General features: G+C 40.2%; 1 pseudogene; it reads left to right on the forward strand.

The window, feature by feature from the left end:
• Positions 1-10,086: 10,086 nt before the first annotated feature.
• Positions 10,087-11,645, forward strand: LOC102835258 (annotated as a pseudogene).
• Positions 11,646-11,968: the final 323 nt, after the last annotated feature.

Raw genomic sequence — 11,968 nt, forward strand, 5'->3', positions numbered from 1 at the left:
CTCATCTTTCTCCCGCGGAGCAGCTGGTAGTTTCGAACCGCTGACCTTAAGGTTCGCAGCCCGATTCGTAACCACTACGCTACCAGAGCTTAAAAGTTCCATGGCCTGTCAAAAGAACAAACAAATCTGTGTTGGATGAAGTACAGCCAGAATGCTCCTTATATGCCAGGATGGCCAAACTTCAGCAAAAGAACAAACAAATCTGTGTTGGACGAAGTATATAAACCAGGATGTCCAAACTTTGCCTCATACTTCAGATGAGGATGTGGAACAAGAGATATCATTGTTGATATCAGGAGAGACCAGTCCCTGGAGAAGGAAATCATCTTTGGTAATGTGAAGTGTCAGCAAAAAAGAAGAAGACCTCTAACAAAATAGGTTGCCACATGGCAGCAGCAATGGGCTTAAACGTGAGGTTCGCGCAGGATCGGGCAGTGTTTCGTTCTGTTGTTCATAAAGTTGCTATGGGTCTATGGCACCTATAAACAACAACAACAAGCAGTTGTTTGAATCCACCTACCTATTTATGGGAAGGAGCTCTGGTAGCATAGTGGTTACAAATCGAGCTGCGAACCACAAGGTCAGCAGTTCAAAACTATCAGCTGTTCCACGGGAGAAAGATGAGGCTTTCTGCTCCCTTAAAGATGTACAGCCTCGGAAACCCTGTACAGGGTCACTATGAGTTGGAACCGACTCCACAGCACATAACAACAACAACCTATTTGTGAGAGAAACATTTGGCAGTTTGTTTCCTTAACTCTTTCATGACCTGTGGTATATATAATGATCACCTATATTCTCTAACTCTAGTCTTTACTGGGGCTCCTGGCATTGTAGGATCAGTACTGGACTGTGAACCAGTAACTGATGGTTCAAACCCTCTGCTGCTCCACAGAAACCCTATACACGGTCCCTATGAGGCAGAACCAACCTGATGGCATTTAATAACAAGGCTTTACTGGGAAACTCCTATCCCATCTTTAGTGTATGCTGCTTTCTGTGGGAGACTGTATAACTGTGAATTTGAAGAAATGGACCTCATACCATCAGCCCTGACACCAGAGACTTTGAGACATAAGTCTTCCACTAATTGTATTAAAGAGTCCTTTAGTGGCACTGTAAGGTAAGCACTGGACTGCTAACCACAGGTTGGTGGTTCAAACCCACCAGTAGCTGCTTGGAAACACATTACAGGATCACTATGACTCAGAACCGACCCGAAGGCACTTAACAATAACAACAGCAATTATATCATACACCACATTACCTAAAATTAAAAATAACTTTTTTTATATCATTTTAAATGTCTTCCATTGTTAAAAACACATGGTTTCAACAAAAATTCAAGGCAGAAAGTAATTTAATCTTAAAAGTATTAAAGATTTATAGACTTAGAAACTCTGGGGAAGTTCTCTGTCTTATCAGGCCTCCATGAATCAGAATCAACTATATAGCAATTTTGTTTTATTTAGCAGTAATATTTTATACAAATGACTGTGAAATCTAGCTTGAGGATTATTTAACAAAAAATCTAATTCCTTACCATTGTGCTATAAACAACTATAACTGGTTCAAAGACATATTTTTTGAAATACGAAATAGCAGAGTTCTGTGGTTAAGTATAGCGTGACAAAGATTATTCAAATTAAATTTTTGTACAAAGCTACAAATATCTATAGAACTTTTAGTACACATTACCAAGAAGCTATAGTTTTCTGATGCCTGTGAATTTATTTAAATAACAACCTTTTCCTTAAGAAATAATACAGCCTTTTTATTTTTATACATTATGTACAATAAAAGAAAGAAGCAATGTGCAGTGATGTGGATGAAAGGTAATTATTACTCCAATGACAGAGACAAAAGTACATTATCACTTAGATGATGTCAATGAAAGGGTATCATTACTTTTTCTGAGGAGAACATTCTGGTAAGTAAACACACAAGTACAGTATTTATTACATTTTATTCCACATGTGTCTCTAAGGAAATCAGAAAGAAACACAATTAGTTTGTGATGTTGAGGGGAAAAAAAATCTTTGATTTCATTTGTTCGACATGAATCTTTGAATCAACTATATTTTTCATCATATTTTCCTTCACATGGTAACATTCTATTTTGCCATTTACTTTATATCTTTCACACACATAGTGAAGATAACAAAGTTATCTTGCTGCAGAGAGTGGAAATAAAAATACGAATTTGAACAGAAAGTGCTTTAAATTTTTAACATCTGCATTTATGTATATTAAACAGAACCATGTATATTATATCTTGTAAACCTCTGAAAATCAGCATAATTCAGCATAATTTTCTAAGAAATGTCTAATGAAAAAGTACATTGCATTATATGATAAATGAATGTTTCTAAAACTTTAGATCACTATAAACTAAATTAAGCTACCTTATTATTTAAACTACTTATTAGCTTCTTAGGAATCATTGCTCATTGTTCTTTGCATTTGTCCAAGTAAACTGTCAAGCTTAAAGAATTTTAAATACCGCAAATTACGTTATAGGAACAACAGCTCAGGCTTAGTGACTAAATAATTCGAAAGGACAACTATATTTACATGAAAAACAATAGCAACTGAATATTAGCATATGTTAACACTAATATTTGTATTAATAAATTACTGTTCTAGAAACCTACCAAGTATTAGAGAGGAAACTGCTTTTGTTGACAAACGTCAAAGCACTTGATTGTCTTACCTCTATTATCACTATGGTATCTTGGGTAAACTATGTAGTTTCTATGTTGGTTACATGCCATTCTCCAGTTGCCTGTTGGAGTTGGCATTAAGTAGAGAAAGCCTATTGTATAAATAACGGTCAAACAGACGACACATTTCTTCACTGCAACCTTACTGATACTGTTACAAAACTTGAGTGATAGATGGAACAACCCAGAGGAATCACCTTTGTATTTCTTCAGTCCTTTTTCTAAAGACTTTTATTTTCATTTCCACATACCTACACACATAGCAAGTACTTAATGTGCCTGGTTTTTTTTTCCCCCTCCCCTTAGAATTCTGCTCATTTTATTTTGATTACTTTGTATGGACAAATCATAATCAATCTCCCTCTCAGTCTCAGTATAAGCCCATCCTCAACTTTTTTCACAACCTCTGCAAATAGACCTTCCTTCCCTGTCAACTTAGTGATTAAGTTGTTATCTACTAACTTAAAAGGTCAGGAGTTCAAACCTGCCAGTTTGAACTCAGTAGTCCTCACGCAGGAGAGAGTTGCGGTGGTCAGCTTCAATAAATATTCTTGTTGCTGTTACGTACCATCAAGTCAGTTCCAACCCATAAGAACCCTGTAAAAGTTTCTGAGGAGCAGCTGGTGAGTTTGAATCACTGACCTTGTGGTTCAAACTGACCTTGTGGTTGAGTGCTTATCCTATGGTGCCACACCAGGACTTGCCTTGGAAAACCTATGGGACAATTTTACCTTGTTCTATATGGTTTCTGGGAGTGCAGGAAGTGGCTCTGTAATGATAAGCAATGGACTGTGAATCACAAAGTCAGCTGTTCAAGTCCACCAGCCACTCTAGGGGAGAAATATGAGGATTTCTAATCCTACAAAGATTCACAGTCTCAGAAATGCTATACATGGACACTCTGAGTCAGAACCAACTTCATGACACTGAAGAGCAACAACAATATGGTTGTTATAAGCCAGAATTGACTCAACAGCAACAGATTTGGTTCCTGGGTTGTACAAATACTTAATGTATTAGCCTTCTAACAAAGACTTCAAGCTTCTCGTCTACCAGAAGCTACTCAAAAGAAAAGCCTGGTTATCTACTTCTGAGAAAGCAGTTACTGAAAACCCTATGAAGTACAGTTCTACTCTTAAGAATCTTAATCAATGTAGTTGTCGTTGTTGTTGTGTGCCTCTAGAGACCCTGTATAGGGTTTCCAAGGAGCAGCTGGTGAGCTTGAACCACCAACCTTGCAGTTCAAACAGCTTTGCAGTCTGGTGCATTAACCCACAGCGCCACATCAGGACTATATAGAGCAACTGTTAAATTTTATTGTTGTTGTTACTGTAACTGTGGCAAGAATGAATTGTTTGCCCTCCTGTCTAATCCTTAATCTACTTGTTAGTTGATTACATGTATTTGATGTTGTTAGCTGCCACTGAGCTGGTTGTGACTCACAGAAACCTATGCACAACAGAACGAAACACTACACCATCCTCACATTTGTTCTTATGTTTGAGCCCATCGTTGCATCCGCTGTGTCAATCCATCTCACTGAAGGTCTTCCTGTGTTTTCTTGACCCTCTACTGAGCATGATGTCTTCTCCAGGAACTGACCCTTTCTGACAACATGTCCAAAGTACAAGAGATGAAATCTGGTTACTGTGGCTTCCAAGCAGTCCTGCAGCCATACTTCTTCCAAAACAGATTCGTTTGTTCTTATGGCAGCCGTAGTACTTCCAATCTTCTTCACCAACACCATAATTCTAATGCATCAACTCTTTTCCAGCCTTCTTTCATTGTTGTCCAGCTATTGCATGCATATAAGGTGATTGAAAATATCAAGGCTTGAGTCAGGCACACCTTAGTCCTCAAAATGACAACTTTGATCAAGAGCAGTGGAAACATTCTTGTTGCTGCTAAGTGCCAGAGTTGGTTCTGACTCATAGTGACCCTGCATAGGCTTTGCAAGGAATAGCTTATGACCTTGAAACATGGACCTTGTGCTTAGCAGTCCAATGCTTATCCTACAGCGTGACACCAGGACTCCGGAGTAAATATAACAGGAACTAAATGTTTGAGCCTTACATAGCAGGCACCAAGCCTGTTTTCAATGTACATGTCTTAGCTCATTTAATCTTCCAAACCACACTACAAGGTACATACTACCATTGGTATAATTTTACATATAAGGGAACTGAGGTGCAAAGAAATGTAGTAACTTTATGCTGCTTTTACAATTAATACCAAGCAGATTTCCGTATACTATGAAACAACTTCTACACTACAACATCTGCCAATCATCAGCCTTAATAAAGCTCGAAACTCAAGCTTAGAAAATATGAACATTAAAGTAAAATGATGGTATCTTTAATTGTTTGGGGTTTTAAGCATGAAAGGAAAGAACACTGTTCTGTTTCAAGTAATTTAAATTAGCATTGGACAAGAACCTGAAGGTAATAATTCTGTTGTTGTTGTTTTGTCCAATTGAGCTTGTTCTGACTTGTAGCAACCCTATGCACAACATAATAAAACACTGCCCAGTCCTGCCCTGTCCTCACAATTGTTGTTATATTTGAGCCCATTGCTGCTGCCACTGTGTCAATTAATCCTGTTGAGGTTCTCCTCTTGTTCACTGACCCTCCACTTTTCCAAGAATTATGTCTTTCTTCAGGGGTTGGTCTCCTGAAAATATGTCCAAAATAAAAGAGAGATGAAATCTCACCATCCTGGCTTCTAAGAAGTCTTCTGGCTGTACTACCAAAATGGATTTGTTTGTTCTTGTGAAAGTACATGCCACTTTCAATATTCTTTGCCAAACCCATGATGCAAATGCATCTATTACTTGTACAGTGTTCCTTATTCACTGTTTCCCTTTTACATTCATATGAATGGAATGAAAATACCATGGCTTGGGTCAGGGGCACCTAAGTCCTCAAACTGACATCTTTGATCATAGACACTTTAACAAGGCCTTTTGAGGCAGATTTGCCTAATGGAATCCATCCTTTGATTTCTTAAAGGCTGTTTCCATGAGCATTGATTGTAGATTTAAGTAAATTGAAGTCATTGACAACTTCAATCTCTTCTCCATTTACCACGATGCTGTTTATTGATCTAGTTGTAAAGATTTTTATTTTATTTACAATGAAATGCAATCCATACTGAAATTTGTAGTCTTTGATCTTCAGTAAATATTTTAAGCCCTTTTCAGTTTCAGAAAGCAAGGTCATCTGCATATAGCACGTTGTTATAACTTTTCCTCAAATCCTGATGCTACATTCTTCTTTGTATAATTCAGCTTCTTGGATTATTTGATCAGCATACAGATTAAATAAATATGGTGAAAGGATACAAGCATGACACACATCTTTCCATTCAATATCCCCTTGTTCTGTTCCAACTGCTTATTGGTCTATGGATTGTTGTTGTTAAGTGCCATTGAGTCGATTCCAACCCATAGTGACCCTGTATAGGGTTTCCAAGGAGCAGCTTGTGAGCTTGAACGACCGACCTTGAAGTTCAAATGACTTTGCAGTCTGATGCATTAACACACAGTTAAAGTGCCACACCAGGACTCTTGGTCTATGGATGTTGTTGTTGTTATGTGCCGTGGAGTCGGTTCCGACTCATAGTGACCCTGTACAGGGTTTCCGAGGCTGTAAATATTTACGGGAGTAGAAATCCTCATCTTTCTCCCTCAGGACAGCTGGTAGTTTTGAACTGCTGACCTTAAGGTTCACAGTCCAATTCGTAACCACTACACTACTTGGATAAGTTCCTCAAAATCAAGTGTTCTGGAATACCAATTCTTCACAATGTTATCCATAATTTGTTATGATCCACACAGGTGAAGACTTTTGCAGCCTATAAAGTGCAGGTAGGAGAGAACTTCTGGCAAGATGGAGGACTAGGCAAACATACTACATGGACCTTATGCAACAAAGATACAAGATACCAAATAAAACAGACACAGATGAAAATTCTGGCACTCTGAACTTCAGAAAAAATGTTATAGAGGTGGATAAAGTGCTTGCTGGGAGGAAAGGCAGAGCAGGGACAGCAAGAGAGGGAGGCTGACTGGTGAATAGCTGACTAGACGCAGGTCAATCATTTTGTGAGCAGCTTTGCAGCGAGGCCAGAGGCCTTGCAGAATAGATTCCAGTAAGTGACTGGAAAGGGGCGATTGTTTCTTTTTCCCCTGGCAACCCTGGTGATCAGAGGCGTGGCTAGCTCCCACCCTCATCCACCAGGAGTTCAAAACCACATGGTTGGGAGCCACACCAGTGTGACTTGAGGGGTAGTTGCACTGCTTTGGTGTACTGCTTTATTGCCTGAATTCAGGGGGCTCTGTTGCAGATCTATAAAACCCATAGAACCTCCAGACCAGTATTTAACTGGTTACCTGTTCCCAGTTTCCCTCTGGTCCTAACAGACACTGAAACCAGCTCCGTCAAGGGCCCCCCTGAATTACTTCCAGAATGAGTGCCCTGAACAGAGGTAACATCAAGACTAATAGAACTTTATCTAGGGCCAGGGACTCTGCTGTCACATTCCTCCCACAACCACCTCATGAGCTCCTTGAATTGGAGAAGCCCACCAGAGATTTCTGCCCTCTGGGTACAAAAACTTCACTGTTTGTTTTTACAAATAAGATGATGCTACAATGCTCCAGACACAACAAAAAAATTTTAGTTCACACAAAGAAACAAGAGTGAATGGCTCAAACAAATTACCAAGACAGGTAATGGAACTAACTGAAAAATAATTAAAAAGTATGAAATTTTTGTACCTTCAATGGATTGACAGAAAGGTCAGCAAGGAAAGCAAGGAGAACACAGAAAAAAACTTTAGAAGATTCCAAGAAAATGTTACAAGAACAAAGACAAAATAAATACACGTTTTAAAACAATATGAAGCCTGCAATTGGACATCCAGAATATTAATACTAAGATCTCAGAAATATAGACATATATTTGAAGAGGAAAGGAGAAGATTCAAAGAAATAGAAACCCAAATTCATGAATTAAAGATAAATCTGTCAATACTAGTATGCTAGAAGAACAATCAGAAAAAAAGAATGGAAAAATCCAAAGACAGCCTAAGAGTTATGTGGGAGGCCATGAAAAGAAACATCGTGCACGTGATTAAAATTCCTGAACAGGAAGAGACAATAAAAAGCACAGAGAAAATTGCCAAAGAGTTGTTGGAAGAAAACTTCCCCAATATGAAAGAAGTGAAAATAAGTATACAAGAAGTTAAATGAACCCCAAACAGGATGTCGTTAGGTGCCATCAAGAAGTTAGGAGCAGAGCCAAGACTTCCTGAACAGCACCCAGGATTTTAGGAAGAAATGGCAGAAATTTGACAGGGCAATTGGCATGAATCCATCCAAACTGGTGGACATCACCTTCAAGGTATTTAACAGCCCAGAGCACGAGAAATTGCAGGCCGTAACTGTCCTAAAAGACCACTAGAGACACCTTTTCTGGTTGGGTAGAAGTTTTCCCCCACCAGAACTAAGAACTTCAGAAATAATGAAAATCCTCTTGAAGGAGATTACCTCCAAGTTTGGACTTCCAGAGTATCCAAAGCGACAACAGAGCAATGAGCACCTACAGATTAAATGAAGATTGCATTCAACGTGGAGGTTCGAGACAATGAACCATACTCTAAAGAGAAACAAATGACAAAACTGTCAGAGAATTTATCAACATTGGGACCAGGTGTTGCCTTAGCCCTGTTTCAAACTCAGGTAGTCCCCAGAAGCAGGCTTTAATTGAGCCTTTATAAAGTTGTATACAGTAAACCTTCGCAGGCAGCTTCCCTCAGCCCTCTACCTGACCACAGCCAAGGTTTAAAGGTGCAGTGGTATGCACAACACCTCCACCACACATTTTCTATTATTTGTAAAATTGCTCTTCCCAGTTCTGCTTCTTTTCCTACCGGTAACCTTATCCCTTCCAGCCTGGAGATCATACTCTGCTCAGAACATGGAGAGATAAACCTGAAAACCAGTTAGAAAAAAGTGGACTGGACCTTGGGAAGTCCTAGCCACCCTGTCAACTGTCAAGTTAGCTGGACTCAACTTGGACACAATGGGACTCTCATAAGACATTATTCCTTTCAATGGGATGAAAAACATTTGGGCCTTTTAGCTCAGAGTGTAATAAACGTATCTGATTTGTTTTTCCTTTTCGGAGGGCATCCGGAAGCATCTGCAAAGATTACTGAGGGCTGGAACAAGAAATTATCCCAAGCCCAGAAGCCAAGGTAGAAGGAGTCCCTACCTGGATTCACCACAGCAGACTGAAGAAAGCCTCCATGAGAAGCCGAAACTGACCCTACCAAGCCTCATAAGGTAACATTGAGACATACAACCCATCCTGCTTCAGCCACAAACCAGGAGCTGGCTGATTTACGCATGGCCAAAGCATGAGGATGTCTGCTGTGGGACTCATTTTAATTAGACTTTGGGGTGTGGGAAAGGGAGAAACCTGTGTAATCTATACAGCCACACCACCAAAGTGGACCAAACAGTAACCACACTACCCTTCTATAGTTGCTATAAAAGAAAAGCCACCCTCCTAGGTAACTGAATCTACAACCAATGAAACTGAGGTGGCCCTAACCCTTCTTGTGCGTCAACAGACCTAGATACTAAATGCCATCTATCAAAATAGACTAGCCCTAAACTACTTACTGGCTGTGGAGGGAGGAGGGGTATGTGAGAAGGTTAATTTTGCTAACTGCTGCATACAAGTAGATGACCAGAATCTAGCAGTAGAAGACCTTGTAAAAATGCAGAAAAGTTGCCCATGTCCCTGTGCAAACCTGGAGTGGGTGAAACTCACAAAGCCTATAGGGAGAGTAGTTCTTCACCTTTACAGGGTTCAAGACCCTAGTGGGTGGGGTTCTGTTTTATTTGGAATTTACTTAGTCAGTGCATGCCTCCTCCCACTAGCAATCAGGGCCATGGGAACTGCCAGTAAAACTAATCAATCAAAAGGGGTACCAACAATCCAAATCAATACCAAAATATCATTCCTTACATAGATGTTGCCCCTAAGAAAAAGGTCCCAAAGGGCACCAAAGGGGAGAATGAACAGTAAAAAGTAAAAATCATTCACTACCCTCTCTGCCCAGGTATGCAGCCTGGCCCCTCCCAGACTCTGACCCCATATAGGCCTGTGTCGCCCTCCATTCAGGGGGCTCAGAATCTGGAGAAATTAACTCCTCTGAGTCAGCCAACTTAATAAAATCTGAAAACTGCTTCACCGAAAAAAAAAAAAAAAAAGAAGTTAGGAGCAAGTCGCAATACGCCTAAGCAGCCGGTGATGGCGGCATTGGCGGCGTTGGTTGCGGTGGGTCCGGGCCCATGAGGCGACGACGGAGGCGGGACGGCTTTTACCCAGCGCCGGACGTCCGAGACAGGGAAGCTGAGGACATGGCAGGAGTGTTTGACATAGTCTTGGACGCAGGCTTTGAGGATGAGCTGGAGGAGGGGGGTCAGTTAAACGAGAGCATGGATCATGGGGGAGTTGGACCATATGAACTTGGCATGGAACCCTGTGACAAATTTGAAATCTCAGAAACTAGTGTGAACAGAGGGCCAGAAAATCAGACCAGAATGTTTTGAGCTACTTCGGGTACTTGGTAAAGGGGGATATGGAAAGGTTTTTCAAGTTCGAAAAGTAACAGGAGCAAATACTGGGAAAATATTTGCCATGAAAGTGCTTAAAAAAGCAATGATAATAAGAAATGCTAAAGATACAGCTCATACAAAAGCCGAACGGAATATTCTGGAAGAAGTAAAGCATCCCTTCATTGTGGATTTAATTTATGCCTTTCAGACCGGTGGAAAACTCTACCTCATCCTTGAGTATCTCAGTGGAGGAGAACTATTTATGCAGTTAGAAAGAGAGGGTATATTTATGGAAGACACAACTTGTTTTTACTTGGCAGAAATCTCCATGGCTTTGGGGCAATTACATCAAAAGGGAATCATCTACAGAGATCTGAAGCCGGAGAATAACATGCTTAATCACCAAAGTCATGTGAAACTAACAGACTTTGGACTATGCAAAGAATCTATTCATGATGGAACAGTCACACATACATTTTGTAGAACAATAGAATACATGGCCCCTGAAATCTTGATGAGAAGTGGCCATAACCATGCTATGGATTGGTGGAGTTTGGGAGCATTAATGTATGACATGCTGACTGGAGCACTGCCTTTCACTGGGGAGAATCGAAAGAAAACCATTGACAAAATCCTTAAGTGTAAACTCAATTTGCCTCCCTACCTCACACAAGAAGCCAGAGATCTACTTAAAAAGCTGCTAAAAAGAAACGCTGCTTCCTGGCTTGGAGCTGGTCCTGGGGATGCTGGAGAAGTTCAGGCTCATCCATTCTTCAGACACATTAACTGGGAAGGACTTCTGGCTTGGAAGGTGGAACCCCCTTTTAAACCTCTGTTGCAATCTGAAGAGGATGTGAGTCAGTTTGATTCAAAGTTTACACGTCAGACACCTGTTGACAGCCCAGATGACTCAACTCTCAGTGAAGGTGCCAACCAGGTCTTTCTTGGTTTTACATATGTGGCTCCATCTGTACTTGAAAGTGTGAAAGAAAAGTTTTCCTTTGAACCAAAAATTTGATCACCTCGAAGATTTATTGGCAGTCCACGAACTCCTCCCAGTCAAATTTTCTCCTGGGGATTTCTGGGAAAGAGGTGCTTCAGCCAGCACAGCAAATCCTCAGACACCTGTGGAATACCCAATGGAAACAAGTGGAATAGAACAGATGGATGTGACAATGAGTGAGGAGGCATCTGCACCACTTCCAATACGACAGCCAAACTCTGGACCATACAAAAAACAAGCTTTTCCCATGATCTCCAAATGACCAGAGCACCTGCGAATGAATCTATGACAGAGCAATGCTTTCAGTGAATTTAAGGCAAAACAAAGGAAAGATGTGTGAGCATCCTGCAAGGTGGTGAAACGAGAAGATTCGAAATGACAGTCTCAAGGAGTCAGTGTCATTACATTATATTAGAACACTTTGAACAGAAGGAAAAATAAACATGGATTTTTAAAAATCAATCAATGGTGCAAAAAAAGAAAAAAACTTAAGCAGAATAGTGTTGTAGAACTCTAAGGCACATCAAGTAATTGATTCCTAGTGACATCTTTTCAACCTTATCAAGGATTTTTGTGTTGATGGCTCAAAACTGACAGTATTAAGGGTAGGAT

The sequence above is a fragment of the Chrysochloris asiatica genome, unplaced genomic scaffold (genome assembly GCF_000296735.1).
Source record: "Chrysochloris asiatica unplaced genomic scaffold, ChrAsi1.0 scaffold00013, whole genome shotgun sequence".
Lineage (NCBI taxonomy): Eukaryota > Metazoa > Chordata > Mammalia > Afrosoricida > Chrysochloridae > Chrysochloris > Chrysochloris asiatica.